At 40.9% G+C, this 15,073-nt stretch overlaps 1 protein-coding gene across 9 annotated transcripts in view; it reads right to left on the minus strand.

Moving 5' to 3' along the window:
- Nucleotides 1-15,073, minus strand: part of rbfox3a (RNA binding fox-1 homolog 3a) — a 444,039-nt gene that overhangs the window by 45,628 nt on the left and 383,338 nt on the right. The window lies entirely within an intron of this gene.

Below are 15,073 nucleotides of genomic sequence, written 5' to 3' on the forward strand. Positions count from 1 at the left end.
CACAGAGTCATTTGCTACATGATAATGCAAGGCCCAAAGACCCCGAGCAAGCCTAGGGCTACAATGTCTACACCACTCTGTGGGCAGGGAAAGAATGATGCCCTTACATTAAAGAGATGCCCTTTGATTTTATACGAACCACATACATTTAAATAATAGATACTAATAATGCACTAAATAAAGCAAGTCAGTAAGTAAATAATAGCCTGTGTTTGTTGTTAGATCAGGTAGATCCAAAAATACAACACTAGCTCCAGCCCATTACTACCAGAGAACAGTGAGGGAACCAGCAGAAATAGAGGTTCATTTTCAATAGACATTGAAGGGTTAAACTCTCAAGTAAACCATTATCTGCCATCCCACCTTGGAGTGAGAATCATAACAGTCACTGTGTGGGTGACTGAGTGAGCTAAAGTAAGCGCAATTTAGGAGACGACAGATGAAAAGGGGCGTGTGTGAAAGCTGTGATGCCCAGAGTGGTCATTAATTTCAGACTTATCTTGTTTTTGGCCTGTTGTGTGCAGACATGTTCAGTGGAGGAAAAAGCATGGCGAGCGGGAGAAGACGTGCAGCAGCTCTTCATGTGCATAATGAATTAGAATAACATGGGCAGAGCAGATGAAAAGATGATGTCAGCTAAACTTCCCCAGGCTTAGCAGGATCAATGAGAGAGAACTGCTGAAGGCAGCTACATCGGGGCCTGGCCACGGGCCGCTGTGTACAGGAGTAGGCTTACACAGTACTCCACAGAGAGACAGAGAGAGAGAGACAGAGACAGAGAGGGAAAATGAGAAAGAGAGAGATGGAGAGAGAGAGAAAGGATGACAGAACAAGAGTATGAGAGAGCGAGGAGAGAGAAAATGACAGAAAGAGCAATGATGATGAACACCAATATAAGAAAAGAGAAAAACGGCAGAAAGAGAGAGAGAACGAGAGAGAGAGAGATGGAGATAATGAAAGAAATACTGAGTGAGAAAACAAGAGAAAGAGAGAGAGAGCCAGAGAGAGAGAGAGTGGGTGGGATAATGAAAGAAATACTAAGTAAGAAAATGAGAAAAAAGAGAGAGAGAGAGAGAGAGAGAGAGAGAGAGAGAGAGATGAGGGTGGTAAAATAAAGCATGGAGAAGGAGAGCGAGTCAGAAAGAGACAGAATTCCAGAGGGAAAATGATGACTGTAAGAGTGAAGTTGGGAACACTGCAGCAGATACAGGTAGCTGTATATTAGTCGACCAACTCAAACACTGAGAAATACATGGAGGGAATGCAGACGGTGAACACTCATGAGTTGGGTAACGTATGTTGATCCAGCTTTGAGACGCCACAGGGACCCAACACAGGCACCTCACATCTAAAGCAGAGATCAGTCAGCAGGCCTGATACTACATCAGCCACAGTGGGATGCCCAGCCCACAGAGACAACCTCCACATCACTTTGGTTCTAAGGAGTATCACTAGCATGGATTCAACTTTGATAATAAAATAAATAAATACGTAGTATGGTAATTGGGAACGGAACTGGAAGGAGGCAAATACCTTGGTGGCTCAGAACTTACTTATACATGATATATCATTGCTGTCATATCAAAAACTTGTAACTTGTCACTTATTACTTTATTTATTCATATGCATGTCATTGCTGTCACCTAAAAACCTCATATATCCAAAAAGCCAACTTTATAGTAGAATAAAAAAACTTTCAATGGAAAGCAATGTAGAAAGATTTTATTTTGAGTCATTTTGGAGCATTTTTTATTGGTCCATTCATCATGAAATTTTAAAACAATATGAAAAAGAACTGCCAGTTCAAAATATGCCAAAAATGGTATTTGTAATATACCATGTTATAATGGAACACCAGCTGTTCTTTACATTGTGTGAACACATGATGAATGAACCAGTAGAAATGATCTCAGATCAGTTGGTACGAAATCTCTTCATAATAATGTATTGTTAAAGTTAGGAACGGTGGAGCTGCAAGGCTAACATAGCTAACACATCACCTTTGGGTCACATGGGCATCTCATTTCATTATATTCATTTCATCTTCTATTAAATTAGATTTTTCTCTGACAAATCAGTATTTCATGGTGTTTGTTATGACAATGATAAAGTAGTTCTCATTTCCAAAATTTAGATCTAACTGACTAACACACCCACCAGCTCTAAGCACAACCCAGGCATGAATCAGACTCAGACAAGGGAATAAATCAGCAGATATGTAACGAAGATGTAATGAGATATCAATCACTTCCTTTTTTCCATCATTTGGACTAAAGAAAAAAAAGAAGAACAAAGAGAAGTAAATGCAATTAAGTAGACACAGCTAAGAACATACTGCTAACTGAAATGTAAAAGATTTCCAGCTGCAAGGCATTCATTTCTTCCTCTCATTACCAAGAGGAAGGGTGAGAAATGACACAGTACAATAAGGGCTGAAATGAGATTTTAAACTTTAACTTGCAGAAAGAAATTATTATCATATCTGACGTACACTACCGGTGGAAAACTTTCAATCACTTCTCATGTTAATCGTTATTGTTGTTTTATTCAATAATAACTTAGATTTGAATAGTATGCGCCACATGGTATTTTTTAGATATTGTATTCAGTATTACAAAATATAAAAAATATCATAAAACCAATAATTTTAAAATAAGTTTTATTACATTTTATTCTGTAATAAGCTATTTATAGTCATTTCTCATCAAAGAGTCCACTTTAAAATTTAATTGCAGCTTTAGAAAAAGAGGCATTCTGGACATTAATTTTATTATACCATCATTCTCAATGTTATACAGCTTTCTTAATCATTTCAGTGTCCTCCACTGCTACACTGAACACTTTTACAATTTCCCTTTTCTACACTTTCCTACGAATGATTCTAAAGCTTTAGAGTTGTACAATGCTAGGATCTTATTGGAATCATTTATACATGCATTTGCAATCCAAGTGGTTTATATTACTGAAAACACTGATTCTGAACTGGAGTGGCAGCGTATGTCTTCATCAAGTACCTCATATCATGTATTACAAGATTCTTCTGCTAAATGTTTTTTTTTTTAAAGCGAAACAACTGCAAAAGTTAGAATCCACCGATCAGCCATAACATTAGCATCAGCCACAGGCTAAGGTGACAGGTAAAGGGAATAACACTGATTATCTTCATCTACAGTGGTATCCATCAATGGGTGAATGTATTAGGCAACATGTGGACAGTCAGTTCTTAAAGGCAATGTGTTAAAAGCAGGAAAATGGGCACGCATAAGGCTCTGAGTCGCATGGACAAGGGCCAAGTTGTAATGGCTAGACGACTAGGTCTGAACATCAGGCAGGCCTTGTTGTTTTGTTCTGGTATGCAGTGGTCAATACCTACCAAAAGTGGTCCAAGAAAGGCAACCAGATAATGACAGGGTTGTCGGCACATAAGGCTCATTAATGCGATCCTTACAGCGAACTTACAGGACCTGCTGCTAATGTCTTGGTGCCAGATACCACAGCATAACTTCAGAGGTCTTGTGGAGTCTATGCCTCGAATGGTCAGATCTGTTGTGGCGGGTAAATATCTACTAAATATTAGGCATGGTACTAATATTATGGGTGATTTGTGAGCACAGTTTCCAAATGATTGTTTTAGAACAGTGTACAGTGTAGCTTCCAGCAGTCTCCCTTGATATTAAATGGTTGATTATGTTACTGTGACAATTACTCATAGAGACTGCAGCTTCACTATCGATTTAAACACTGGCCATAACCAGGATCTACTGGACCCCAAATCCAGCACAAAAGGAATTTGGCCTCCTTCGGGAGAGTAAATGAACTCTGCGTTGAAAGCAGGAAACACTTTGAGAAATCTCCTTCCAGTTCATTCACCTCCATTCAGAGACCTGAGCGCAGGTCTCCACGGTCAGAACACTCCAGCCCACTCTGACCTTCACTCCGTTTTCTCTCTCTCCCCTTCTCTCTACCTGTCTCCCTCTCTCTCTCTGGCACAAGCCTGGGCTGGACTCCAGTTCAGGGACTCCAATGTGGCTGATTGGGGTTCTGCAGGTTAAACACATCAGACACCCGCTGGAGAGCAGAACAGCCCCGACTTGCATGGCCAGACAGTGGCTGCTATGCCACTGCTCACACACATACAATGATTATGTTTAGGAGAAAGGTGAAATTTGATTTTTGACTAAATCATAGCTTTAAAAATGACTCTTTGTCATTGGTTTGGCACATTCCATTTTTATACTATAGTTATAGTACATTCCTGTGCAGTTGTTTGTCAAAGGCATTGGCACTCTAGCATTGGAACTGAGGCTCTCTTTTGGCTCTTTATTTTACCTTTTTGTTTATAAAACTGTCATCTTATAAATATAGGTTGTAGAAACCAATATTACCCCATATATTTGATAAATGAATGTACAGTATGGACAAAAGCAGCTGTATGCTGCTTTAGTTGGAGTAACTGTCTCTGCTGTCATGGGAAAGCTTTCTACAAGATTTTGGAGCATTACTGTGAAGATTTAATTGCATTCAGCGATAAGAGCATTAGTAAGGTTCTCAACCCCACCTCATCCCAAAAGTATTGGATGGAGCATCATAATTCCAGAGCACACAGTTCCAGTGCTTCACAGCTCAATGCTGGGGGGCTGTATACCCCTCCAGATCATACCTGCATTGGGCATGGTGCCAATATGTTTATGTTTATCTGCTCCCAAGGGTCCTATTCAATTGGTTGCAATTCATTGGAAGGGGTGTCCACAGACTGGGCAGACTTGGGTTTGATTCTACAGCTGGGCAAGCACACTGTGATATTCCTACAAAAGAAAGTACTAATAAATAAACTGACTAGATATATTATATATTGGTGACCATTTTCAAGAGTTTTGGAGTGACAGATGGATTATCCTTTAAAAAAATACCATGCGCCACTATCAACTCAGACTCTCCACCCCCTCACCTCCATACTGTTTAACTTGTTGTCACTGCTGGTATTATATTCTGACAGTTTGCAGACCAATTTGTGTTCGATATAAGCTCTGGGTAACTGGCAGCCTGGAGAATGCAGGGACAATTGGTGAGACATCCATGCATTTAAGGATTAAGATGCTTCTCTGGCCTATGAATAAAGGACTGCCTCCAGAATCTCAGTTACACAACAAAAAGCTGTCAGTGATTCTGTGGTCCACGATTACACCTCCTGGACAGTGGCATGAGGGACGAATGCAAACAAGCATGGTTCTGCTGCTGAACCTGTTAGACTAAACTGCACTTAGTGCTACACAATGCAACTGAAATAAAACTTTGCTCAACTCGTGATATCTGGAGTCGTGAATAATAAAACATGAACGGAAACTCTCCACAATTAATCTGAGTGGGTCAGTGGGCTCCACTATATCTTCTGAAGCCAAACAAACACGTCCCCTCTGCTGTAACCCTGGCGCTCCCAGAGGGCCCTGCTGGCTCTCTGTGAGCAGAACCAGTGTTTACCACCAGTGTGGCATTATCCATCATCAGAGCTGTGCGGACAGCCCAGCCCTGTTAAGATAAAGCACGTGGAGCAGCTCAGGACGTCCAGCCTGCTCCCCTGCCCCCTGTGCAAGGGGCCTGTGGGGTGCTGAGCCGCTCAGGCCTGCGCTCCAGCCTGGTGCAGGCACAGACAGGGCCTGGGCAGATGGATGGGCCAAAAAGAGGCGCAATTACCCCTTGGTGCCCTCGCTCCCCGGACTGCACCCTCACTCGAGCCCCCTTCGCCATTCATCATAGAGGTGCCATCGGTCATTCACGTGCTCTATCTGCAGCCGCTCCGGCGGGAGCCGCACTATCCATCATGTCTAACAGGTGAGTGGTGCAACAGCACAGGCTCTCCCATTACAGAGCAGCCGAGCGTGGCCTGGCCTGCCTCTCACAGCCCACCGGAGCAATTGTGGATGGAGAGAGAAAGGGAGCGTTAGAGAGAGCGAGAGAGAGAGGGAGAAAGAGGAGACTTTGATTTGCTCACTTTATGGAAACATGCAGCGAATGAGTTGTATTAAGTGTCAGGAGGTGTGTCAGGTCAAGTGCTACAGAGCAACGTTTTAGGACAGAAGCCTTTGGCATATGTGAACGCCTTATGCCTTATGGTCCTTTGCTGTCCTATTTCTAGGTTGAGGTTGTGGTTTCATGCAGGATAAATACCAAAGCAACTACTGTTGGGTAAATAATTTATTATTTTACACCATTTGATAATCTGCTTTTTACACTGTGTCAATGCTATTATCAGTATTTATGCTGTGTTTACATAATCTCTTGAACCCTACAGTTATTATTATTTTTTATTTAATCCTAATGCAGAAACTATTTGGAATTATTTGGTTTAGCATAGCTCCTGGAGTCCCACAGGGTTCCATTTTAGGGCCTATGGAATGTATATTCATATATAAATATACATGTTAACTAGTAAAGAACTGAAGTGTGTACATACATACAGGGACAATAGAGTTAATTGTAACCATTGCAACTTAAATTACTATATTATTATTAGCACATGTTAATGAGTAGAAGAACAAGCATTTTAGCATGATGTCACCCTGCCATATTTCCACCCATATTTCTCTAGATTTTGTCATTTCCAAGTCCCCCTTTGGAATTTAGAACTCCCCCTATCACACAATGATACCTGTGCTGGGAGGCTACCACATGTTACCTCCAACTAGGGCTGGGCAATATGGCACAAATGTAATGAAAAAGTACTGTAATATGGTAAAAATTTATATTTAAAGACATTTTTACAATACATGTTCATCATGATTCACAATTTTTATAAAACTATAAAATAAACACTGCTATTTAAATACTTTAAAATACTACTAGAGTTTTTTATTCATGATTTGATAAAATATTATCACATTGTCCACCCCTACCTCCAAGGCACCGTGAGATAGCCGTCCGCTACAAACTGCAGCTGAACATGCTCAGAGGAGAACAATAACTACCAGTTAACAGACCAAAGTGGTTCGACAAACCACACACACATACACTCACAACGCCATTGACACAGACACACTCACAAGAACGGCCTCACTCTGATACTCTGAGTAAGTGATATAATCTTCTTTTGTTCATTCAGGGCACTTCCCCTGCTCTTGAGGCAGGATAGGAGAAGTACTCTTCTCTGGAGGAAGGTGACATTAAGTCAGGAGCTGGAGCGGAGAGGTAAGCGCTCCTGAACACACACACACACACACACACACACCAGGTTCTGATCTAATTATCTCATCGCCGCTGCTAAGCAGTCATCTACAGGGGGTTTCGCCTGCGCAATTTGCCTTTTAATTTGTGTTAATTGCATGTTAATTATATTGCAGCTAGCATGTGCTGCATCTGTCTCTTTCAGAGTCCCAGTTTCTGAGGGCCGCATTCCCCAGCTCCACCATCAAGAAGGAAAGTAATTAAAAGTGCTCTTTTTTCTCAAGGAGGAGACGAATGGCTTGTCAGGTCTTCCACCAGAGGAGACCACAACATGCTGATGCAAAAGGTTTGATGTCTCTAGCACTTTCCAAAGCCGACGCTTGCGGATTTGAGGGATTTTTTTTGGCAGAGGGGAAACACTCACCAAACAGACTGTGACCTGTTGAGCCCGCCTGCACATGGAATCTATTACATTCACCAACAGAAAGACATAAAATGGAGCCAAAGGGACAAAAATATCTCTTTTTCTGTACTAATGCTTCAAGGCAGATTGTAGGCCAGAAGCATGATAAAATACAGCAGTGATACAGCTCTATGGGTGACTTTACGGCCTGCTAAAAAAAGCTCCCCAAATCAGCGCTAAGTAGGTGCATTACCTCACTAAAGGTTTATGATTCCCCATTACCCCGATTGAAGCCTGCAACGCCGTCTAACAAAATTTTACACACGTGCCTCTGCCAGAGATTATAAGTACGCTAAATGATTTACTGAATGACAGGGAGAGTCCGCTTTATTGGTCTACATCCCCCCTGTCCAGTGCATTACCTGGACGCTTTAAATATGTGCAGCCTGCAAGAGGACTGACAATGCTATTGACTGACTGGTCAGCCATGTGACCTTAGATATTGACACAAGCTCAAACACCCTGTAAACCTGAGGAAGCCCAGACATATTAACACAGTTCCTTACAGGGCTGACTCCAATGAACATAATCTTCTATTGTGTGCTAAAGGACACACTTACTGTATACACGCTGGAAGAGAGACTGTGTCTAGACATTTCTCCTTTTACCTTTTACTTTTTAAAACTCAAGGGTCTGTATTTTGGCCCACACTTTAATTTGTCAAACTACAAACAGCTGTGCTCGCAAGTTTACATAAATTCTTAATGGACATGAATAGCAATGTGAAGCTTTCAGTCATTTATTTGAACTGTTAATTTCTGTGGCTTAATGGGTACACACTATACATACAACGTCAAAAATATTTATACACCCACTTAAACGTTAAGTTCAAAAATGTCTTTAAAACTTGCTAAAGGCCAAGGCCTCATAACGTTCTGTTGGTGATCATGACTGACTACAGCTGGTAGCTTCTCTGTGCCCACATTGGATTGACTAACACAAAGTACAATGCAAACCCATGGAGCTCAGAGCAGATCTGAAAAGCTTGATCATAGATTTACACAAGTCAGAAATTTCTCCTACCATCAGGCAAGTTGCACATCGCCATGGACTAAGAGGATGCCTTTTAAGAAATAAGCCTCTGGTCTAAAATCAACACCTTCAAACTTGACTAAAGTTTTCAGGTGATCACATGGACCATCACACACATAGATGAGTGGTGAGGCATTCACCAACTGTTAAGCCTGGTGGTGGAAGCATCATGCTCTGGCTGATTTGCTGCCAGTAGAACTGGTACATTGCACAAAGCATAATATATGAAGTAGGAAGACTAACTTAGAATTCTTCAGTAAAACTTCAAACCATGAGCTAGATAAAAACAGGACAATGACCCCAAATACATATTAAATGTTGTTGTGAATTGGGTAAAGCAGACTAAACTTAAGCTTTTGGAATGGCCTTTTCAAAGCCCCAACTTATATGTGAACTGTGATTAAATGTTACGTGGCTGGAAACTCTGGCCCACAAGAAGCCCAATATTGTCATGACATGTCATCATGTTTATGTCCATGATGAATATACATAAACACACACACACACACATATATATATGATATATGACGCCATGATAAACAGACAAACAGAAACTATCCTAAATTGTTATATTTGTTACATTTACATTAACAAAGCAGGTACATTTTTGTAGACATGATGTTCATAATTTTTTACTAGGGTTGCAATGACAGGAGACCCTACTTTCTACATAATTGAGCAGTCTATGCTCTACCTACAACTGTATTTTCATGTAGTGTTTTCACAGGCTTTATAGAACCTGTATTAGTAAAAAAAGGAATCTAATAAGAAACAGAGAAAACATTTTTTTCCATATTATAGTAATTTAACTATTATCCATGTCATGAGAATTTTTGCCAGTATTCTGTAAAGCTTGTCAAACTTTACAACAGTTGATACAAAAACAGGAGGCACATGAACAGGTTCATTCTTAGTAGTTACTGAATAACAATTGTTAAGTCTTAAGATAAATGTCTGAGCATTAACCATGGGGTTCAGAAAGATATACTGTGCAATGCTGTGCTTTTCCTGTGCTCCACAGTGAGGGTATTGTATTGGAGTGTGTGTGTTGCACAGGCCTATGTAACAGACCTAACCACAGCACAAGGTGGGAAGCAGCCAAGGAGCACTAGGAAATAATTGTATGAACATTATCATACACTGCCACCTTACAGACCCCCTTCCTTCCATCTCCCCTGCCATGAGACATGTGACGTGTAAATGTGCACGCGTGCCTGTGTGGTGTGGAGTGGAGGGCCTCCTGTTCAGTCATTTCTCCAACACACTCATTCAGTGTTATCTGCAAATCACTTTCAAAGTGCTCTGCTCAGCACTTCCGCCCTCCCCAGCGCCACTACAACCACATAATTGAAACTATCTGATTGGAAAGCTGCCAAGCAGGTAGATTACATCCGATTAGGGTGAAACCGGCGCTTCACTTAACGGGATTAGACTGAGATGCTTTATTTTTTCGTTCTTCTCCACACGTCGCTCTCATCTGTCTAGCTCTGAAGAAGAGGCTCTTTGTCACCTGTGTGTCTGCTCCTCCACGCTGCACTAATAGATGCTGCAGCTGATTAGACTGTAATGGTAATCTGATGCAGGAGTTTACCTTTGTAAAAAATGGGAGGTTAAGTGAGGGTCTTACACCTACAAGACCATTAGCATCAAGGAGAAATGCAGCATATGTTGAAATGCAGCAGAGTTAACAGCATAAATTTAAGGATGCTACAAAAGGCTCTTTAAGCGCTGCCATGGAAGAACCATATTTGTAGAAGTTTTTAAAGGTTTAAAGAAGCCAATCAAGCCGATAAAAGGCTTTTCACACTCACAGCTCCTACAAAAATGGTTCTTTATGAAACAAAAGTGTTACTTCTATGGCATTGTAGCATCTTTATTTTTAGGAGAGTAAGTCCTTTTTGATCCTTTATTTTATCCCAATTTATAATAAAAATTATTTTGCAGGGAACAAAACCAGAATATATCAGCCATTACAGAGCACTCAACTGCAGGGGTGTAACAGTATACAGAAACTACAGTTTGGACCTCACAATAGCGTACAGGTTCAGTACAACAGAAAAAAACCCTCAGCAAACTACTACAGTTAACGTAGCAAGACTGCTACACCACTACAGTACCCACAATACCATGCAAATCCAAAAACAACATTTTCAGGGTTTCCCGATGGCATGTGCACTTGTAAAAATATCGTATTGACCCTAAAAGCATGTACCGCATATTCTCTGTGTGACTGCTTGCATCAAACCTGACCTCCACATTTCTGTGCTAGTGGCAGACCAATATCAAAAACAATCGTCCACTTGGATAAAAACATTACACCTTCATTCTGTGTAGAACATAACATACACTAAATAACAACATCTTTTTTTAGTTATCACATTATGCACACTGTGAGCCTCTTCAGAGCTGCAGAGACTCTGCAGAGTCTTTAAGATTACTACAACCAAATCTTAGTACAGGACATCCTGTGATCATTAACATTTAACATTTACAGTTTAAGGCAGAGGACCTTATTCAGGTGGGTAAACGTAGTGTATGTAGGAGTCCTACCCAAAGACTCTTATTAGTGAAGTGTGGTGTGCTGATTTCTGATACCCATATTTTGCAGCAACGTACTGATTCACAAACAGTACATTTCCGTAGTCTAGGTATGATACTATTTTATTATATTTGGACCTTCACTCAGATTCTGTCAAAGGAATGAAATTAAGTGTTATTTTTGGTTTCGAAAAGTAATGATGGGGTTGGAATACAAAGACTACAATGGCAATGATCGTTCAAAACATTTTCAAAAGCCACAATTTTTCCAGGTTTCTAGTATGTGTGTCATTTTACACCCAAATGATCAAATGAATATGATCATATCACAATGAACAGACCAATAGAAATGGTCCAAACTAACACTGAAATACAATTCTAAATGAAAACTATGGATTTTCATTCCTCTGCTATGAACTTGCCGTTTTGGAAATACAAGGTTTTGTGAAGACAGCAGCGATACGGCACTTTTTCTTGGATAAGGATCTACCTCAGTCCTGAACAGATCTCCCTCAAGTTAAACTAGAGCAGCAGATTAGGCCTACCTTTCACCTGAACCTAAAATAATCCCTCTCCTGTGCTCTCTTCTCCTTTCTGAACCAAGCTGGGGATTACTGTGCCTACCTCCAACCCCCCAAAGCTCCATATCTCTACATACTTCCCAAACAAGCTGAATTAGAGAGACCCAAAAAGGCATGCCTTTTTTTATCACAACTTTAATCTAAATTTTTTTGGAGCCAAAAAATCCCCAGCAGTCCCCTCACACTCCCTCCTGACTCGAAGAAAAAAAGTTTTTTTTTTTTGCTCTCTCACTCTTTCTTCATTCCAATCCATATGTCTCTTACTCTCTCCCTCACTCTCTCCCTCACTCCCTCTCTCACTCACTCTTTCTCCCTTGCCTCCTCCCTTCCCCTCTCTGAGAGACTTTCATGTTAGGTTGTCTGAACTTGGCCTGTCAGAAGGACCTCAGAAGTCTTGGCTTGGACACAGTGGAGGCTTGTAGAGGATGAATCAAAACTCGCCCCAAAACAGGCCTTTATTAAATCTAATGACCCTTGGGGAATTAAAACTCAGCGAGCGTCTAACACTGGCTCTTTCAGCCTGAATAATAGAAACAGTGCTCGTTACAGCGGTCACAAATGCTGATTTAGCTATTGTAAGGATGTAAGGTCTGTCTGTGAGTGTTTGTTTGTTAATCAAAAGTCTATGGGAGAAAAAAAAACACATTCCAGGCTTTAGCCAAACAAGGGCAACATACTACATTCTCAGAGGAATAGACTCTTAGGACACACACACACACACTGCAGTGAAAATGCCTCGTTTTAGCATATGCCAGCTGTATATTGGGTGGCTGTTCTAGTAAGTGGTCCACAGCCATCTTTACTTACTGGTAAATGATTCTAAGGGATGTGGATGTTTGGACAGCAGTGGACTTGACTGTCATGAGACTGCAGATCAAATGAACAGTTCAGCTCTGTGCTGACTGTGTTGAGGAGAGAGAAACACAACAGTGCAAACAGAGACTATGGGCTCCATCTGATACATTTCTAATCGCCACTTTATTTCGCTTCTTTCTATCCCTCACTTTCCTCCAACCTCCCATTTAATCATTTGCTAGTTTTTGTCATCTTCTTTCATTCACAGAGTGGTGATGGTAAATGAGCTCTAAATGAAATCTGAGCGCAGACTGAAGCGATGACTAAGGAGAGTCACTAAAATAATCATTCACACTAATCTGTAATAATTCAATCCAATCTATCAAGAACACAGAAGAGCAGAACTTCCTCATACCTCATTTCTCATTTCCTAGTTTCCTTTTTGGAAACAGAAGGAAAATAAGGTCTGAGTGATCCCTCCAAGCTAATTTGTTCTTTCTGAGTAAATGTTGCGAGGTTGAACAGTGTTAACAGAACCCTCCTGTGTAAACTGCTGCTCCACTGCATTTTGCAGGCTGTGTGCATGGCTGCGTCCTAGGCTTCAGAACTCAAGTTTGACTAATGCTAACAATACCCAGAAAGATGTTGAAAAGACTCTGAAAATACTAAAGACTAAAGTCTGACACTCTCACATCTAAAGACAATTTGTCATTTGTTACTAACAGGTGATTTTGCAAAGACTGGGAATCTTGCAGGGTCAATATTTCCAAGACTGCACTTCATGCTCCTGGTGAAAATTTACGAGCTTCCTTCCAGGCTTCCTGTAGCTGTCCACATTAGATTCAAAACCTTGAGGCTGGCCTACAAAGCCAAGAACAGACCAGCCCATCCGTACTTGATGGCAATGGTCTAAAGCCGCACCATCTGCCAAATCTGCACCAAGAGCCCTTCGAGCTTCAAGTACGGCACGGCTCGACCCGCCATCCATTAAAATCCACGGAAGACAAGCGTCCAGGCTTTTTTCTGTCCTGGCACCAAAGTGGTGGAATGAACATCCCCTGGGTGTCCGAACGGCAGAGTCACTCGCTGTCTTCAAACGCAGACTGAAGACCCACCTATATTGACTTGTGTTTAGTAGTGTTTATGCTTAGGCATCTGAATTTTAGTCTATTCAAACTAGCTGAGGTTATTCTTAGGTAAACAGTGAAGCACTTTTGTAAGTTGCCCTGAATAAGAGGGTCTGCTAAATGCCTCAAAATGCAAATGTAAATGTACAAGAAAAGAAACTGTTGAACAATGGAGCAGAAACATAAGCAGCTTCTGGACACAGCTGCACTTGTGTGTGCAATAGTTTGTTCTTCTGCCCAAAATGTGGACTTGACCCTGATTAAGTGAACTGGGAAAGCAAGGTGTATTTTGTTTGTTGCTATTGGTAAGTCCATGAACACTGAGGTAAGACTAAAAACTTTTTTAGCGGAACGTCAACATGAGAAAAAAACTTAAGTGTTAAGACAGCTGTCCTAACTAATGATCAAGCTGACAGGAGTGAGCTGCAATTCTACCAGAACTTCGGCACTGAAAACTGTCTGTGAAATTGCTTAAAAAGTTGTTTGGTGTAAGGCCAGCATTTCAGACATGATACACATATCACAGCAAACAGCACAGCTTACCCTCCCTAGCTATGGTCGACCTGTCATCAAGTCAGTATTAAATTTAGCATTTTCTAACAAGATACATGAGCTGTCTGTTCTGCCGGTCATGAAATGTTGGTGATCAAAAAATCATCAAATTCATGAAAACACTGAAATTCTCTTAATATTTCCAACTCAAGTGATGCTATATCTCAGTAGCCTAGTGAATCTTGTAAATAACAACACAAATATGTCTCTTATTTGTGTCAGAGCCAGTAGTGGGCACTAGTATTTTCAGAATAACAACAGAATCCAGTCTGTGGACACTTAACATATTTAAGTATTGTGACCTAACACTCATTTGGTCTATTGGGGCCACTCAACCCCTAGCGCAAAATCTAATGCTCAATCAGAAACTCAAGGTTTGGTTTCCAGAACGCTTACATCTTGATTTGGATGCTGCCCCCTTGTGTACACGTTTACACTATATATTTAAGTATGCAGGCTTACAACAGTGTGAATGTCTGCACACATGTTTATAGATACATTATATGAACAAAAGTATTAGGACACTTGCTCATTCTTTTTCTAACCTGCTTTTTGTTGTCTATGCTGTTTAGGGAAGGTTTTCTACTAGATTCTGAAGCACTGCTGTGAGGATCTGATTGCATTAAGCTACAAGAGCATTAGTGAGGTCAAGATGTCTTTTTCCCCAACTCGCCAGCTCATCCCAAAAGTATTGGGTGTAACACCATTATTCCAGTTCCACTGCTCCACAGCTTGATACCGGGGAGCTTTACACTCCTTTAGACCACAACTGGTTTAAGGCATGATGCCAATAGGTTCATCTGCTCCAGAACGTCTTTATTCTTCTG

This window comes from Salminus brasiliensis, chromosome 22 (genome assembly GCF_030463535.1).
Source record: "Salminus brasiliensis chromosome 22, fSalBra1.hap2, whole genome shotgun sequence".
In the NCBI taxonomy this organism is placed as follows: Eukaryota; Metazoa; Chordata; class Actinopteri; order Characiformes; family Bryconidae; genus Salminus; species Salminus brasiliensis.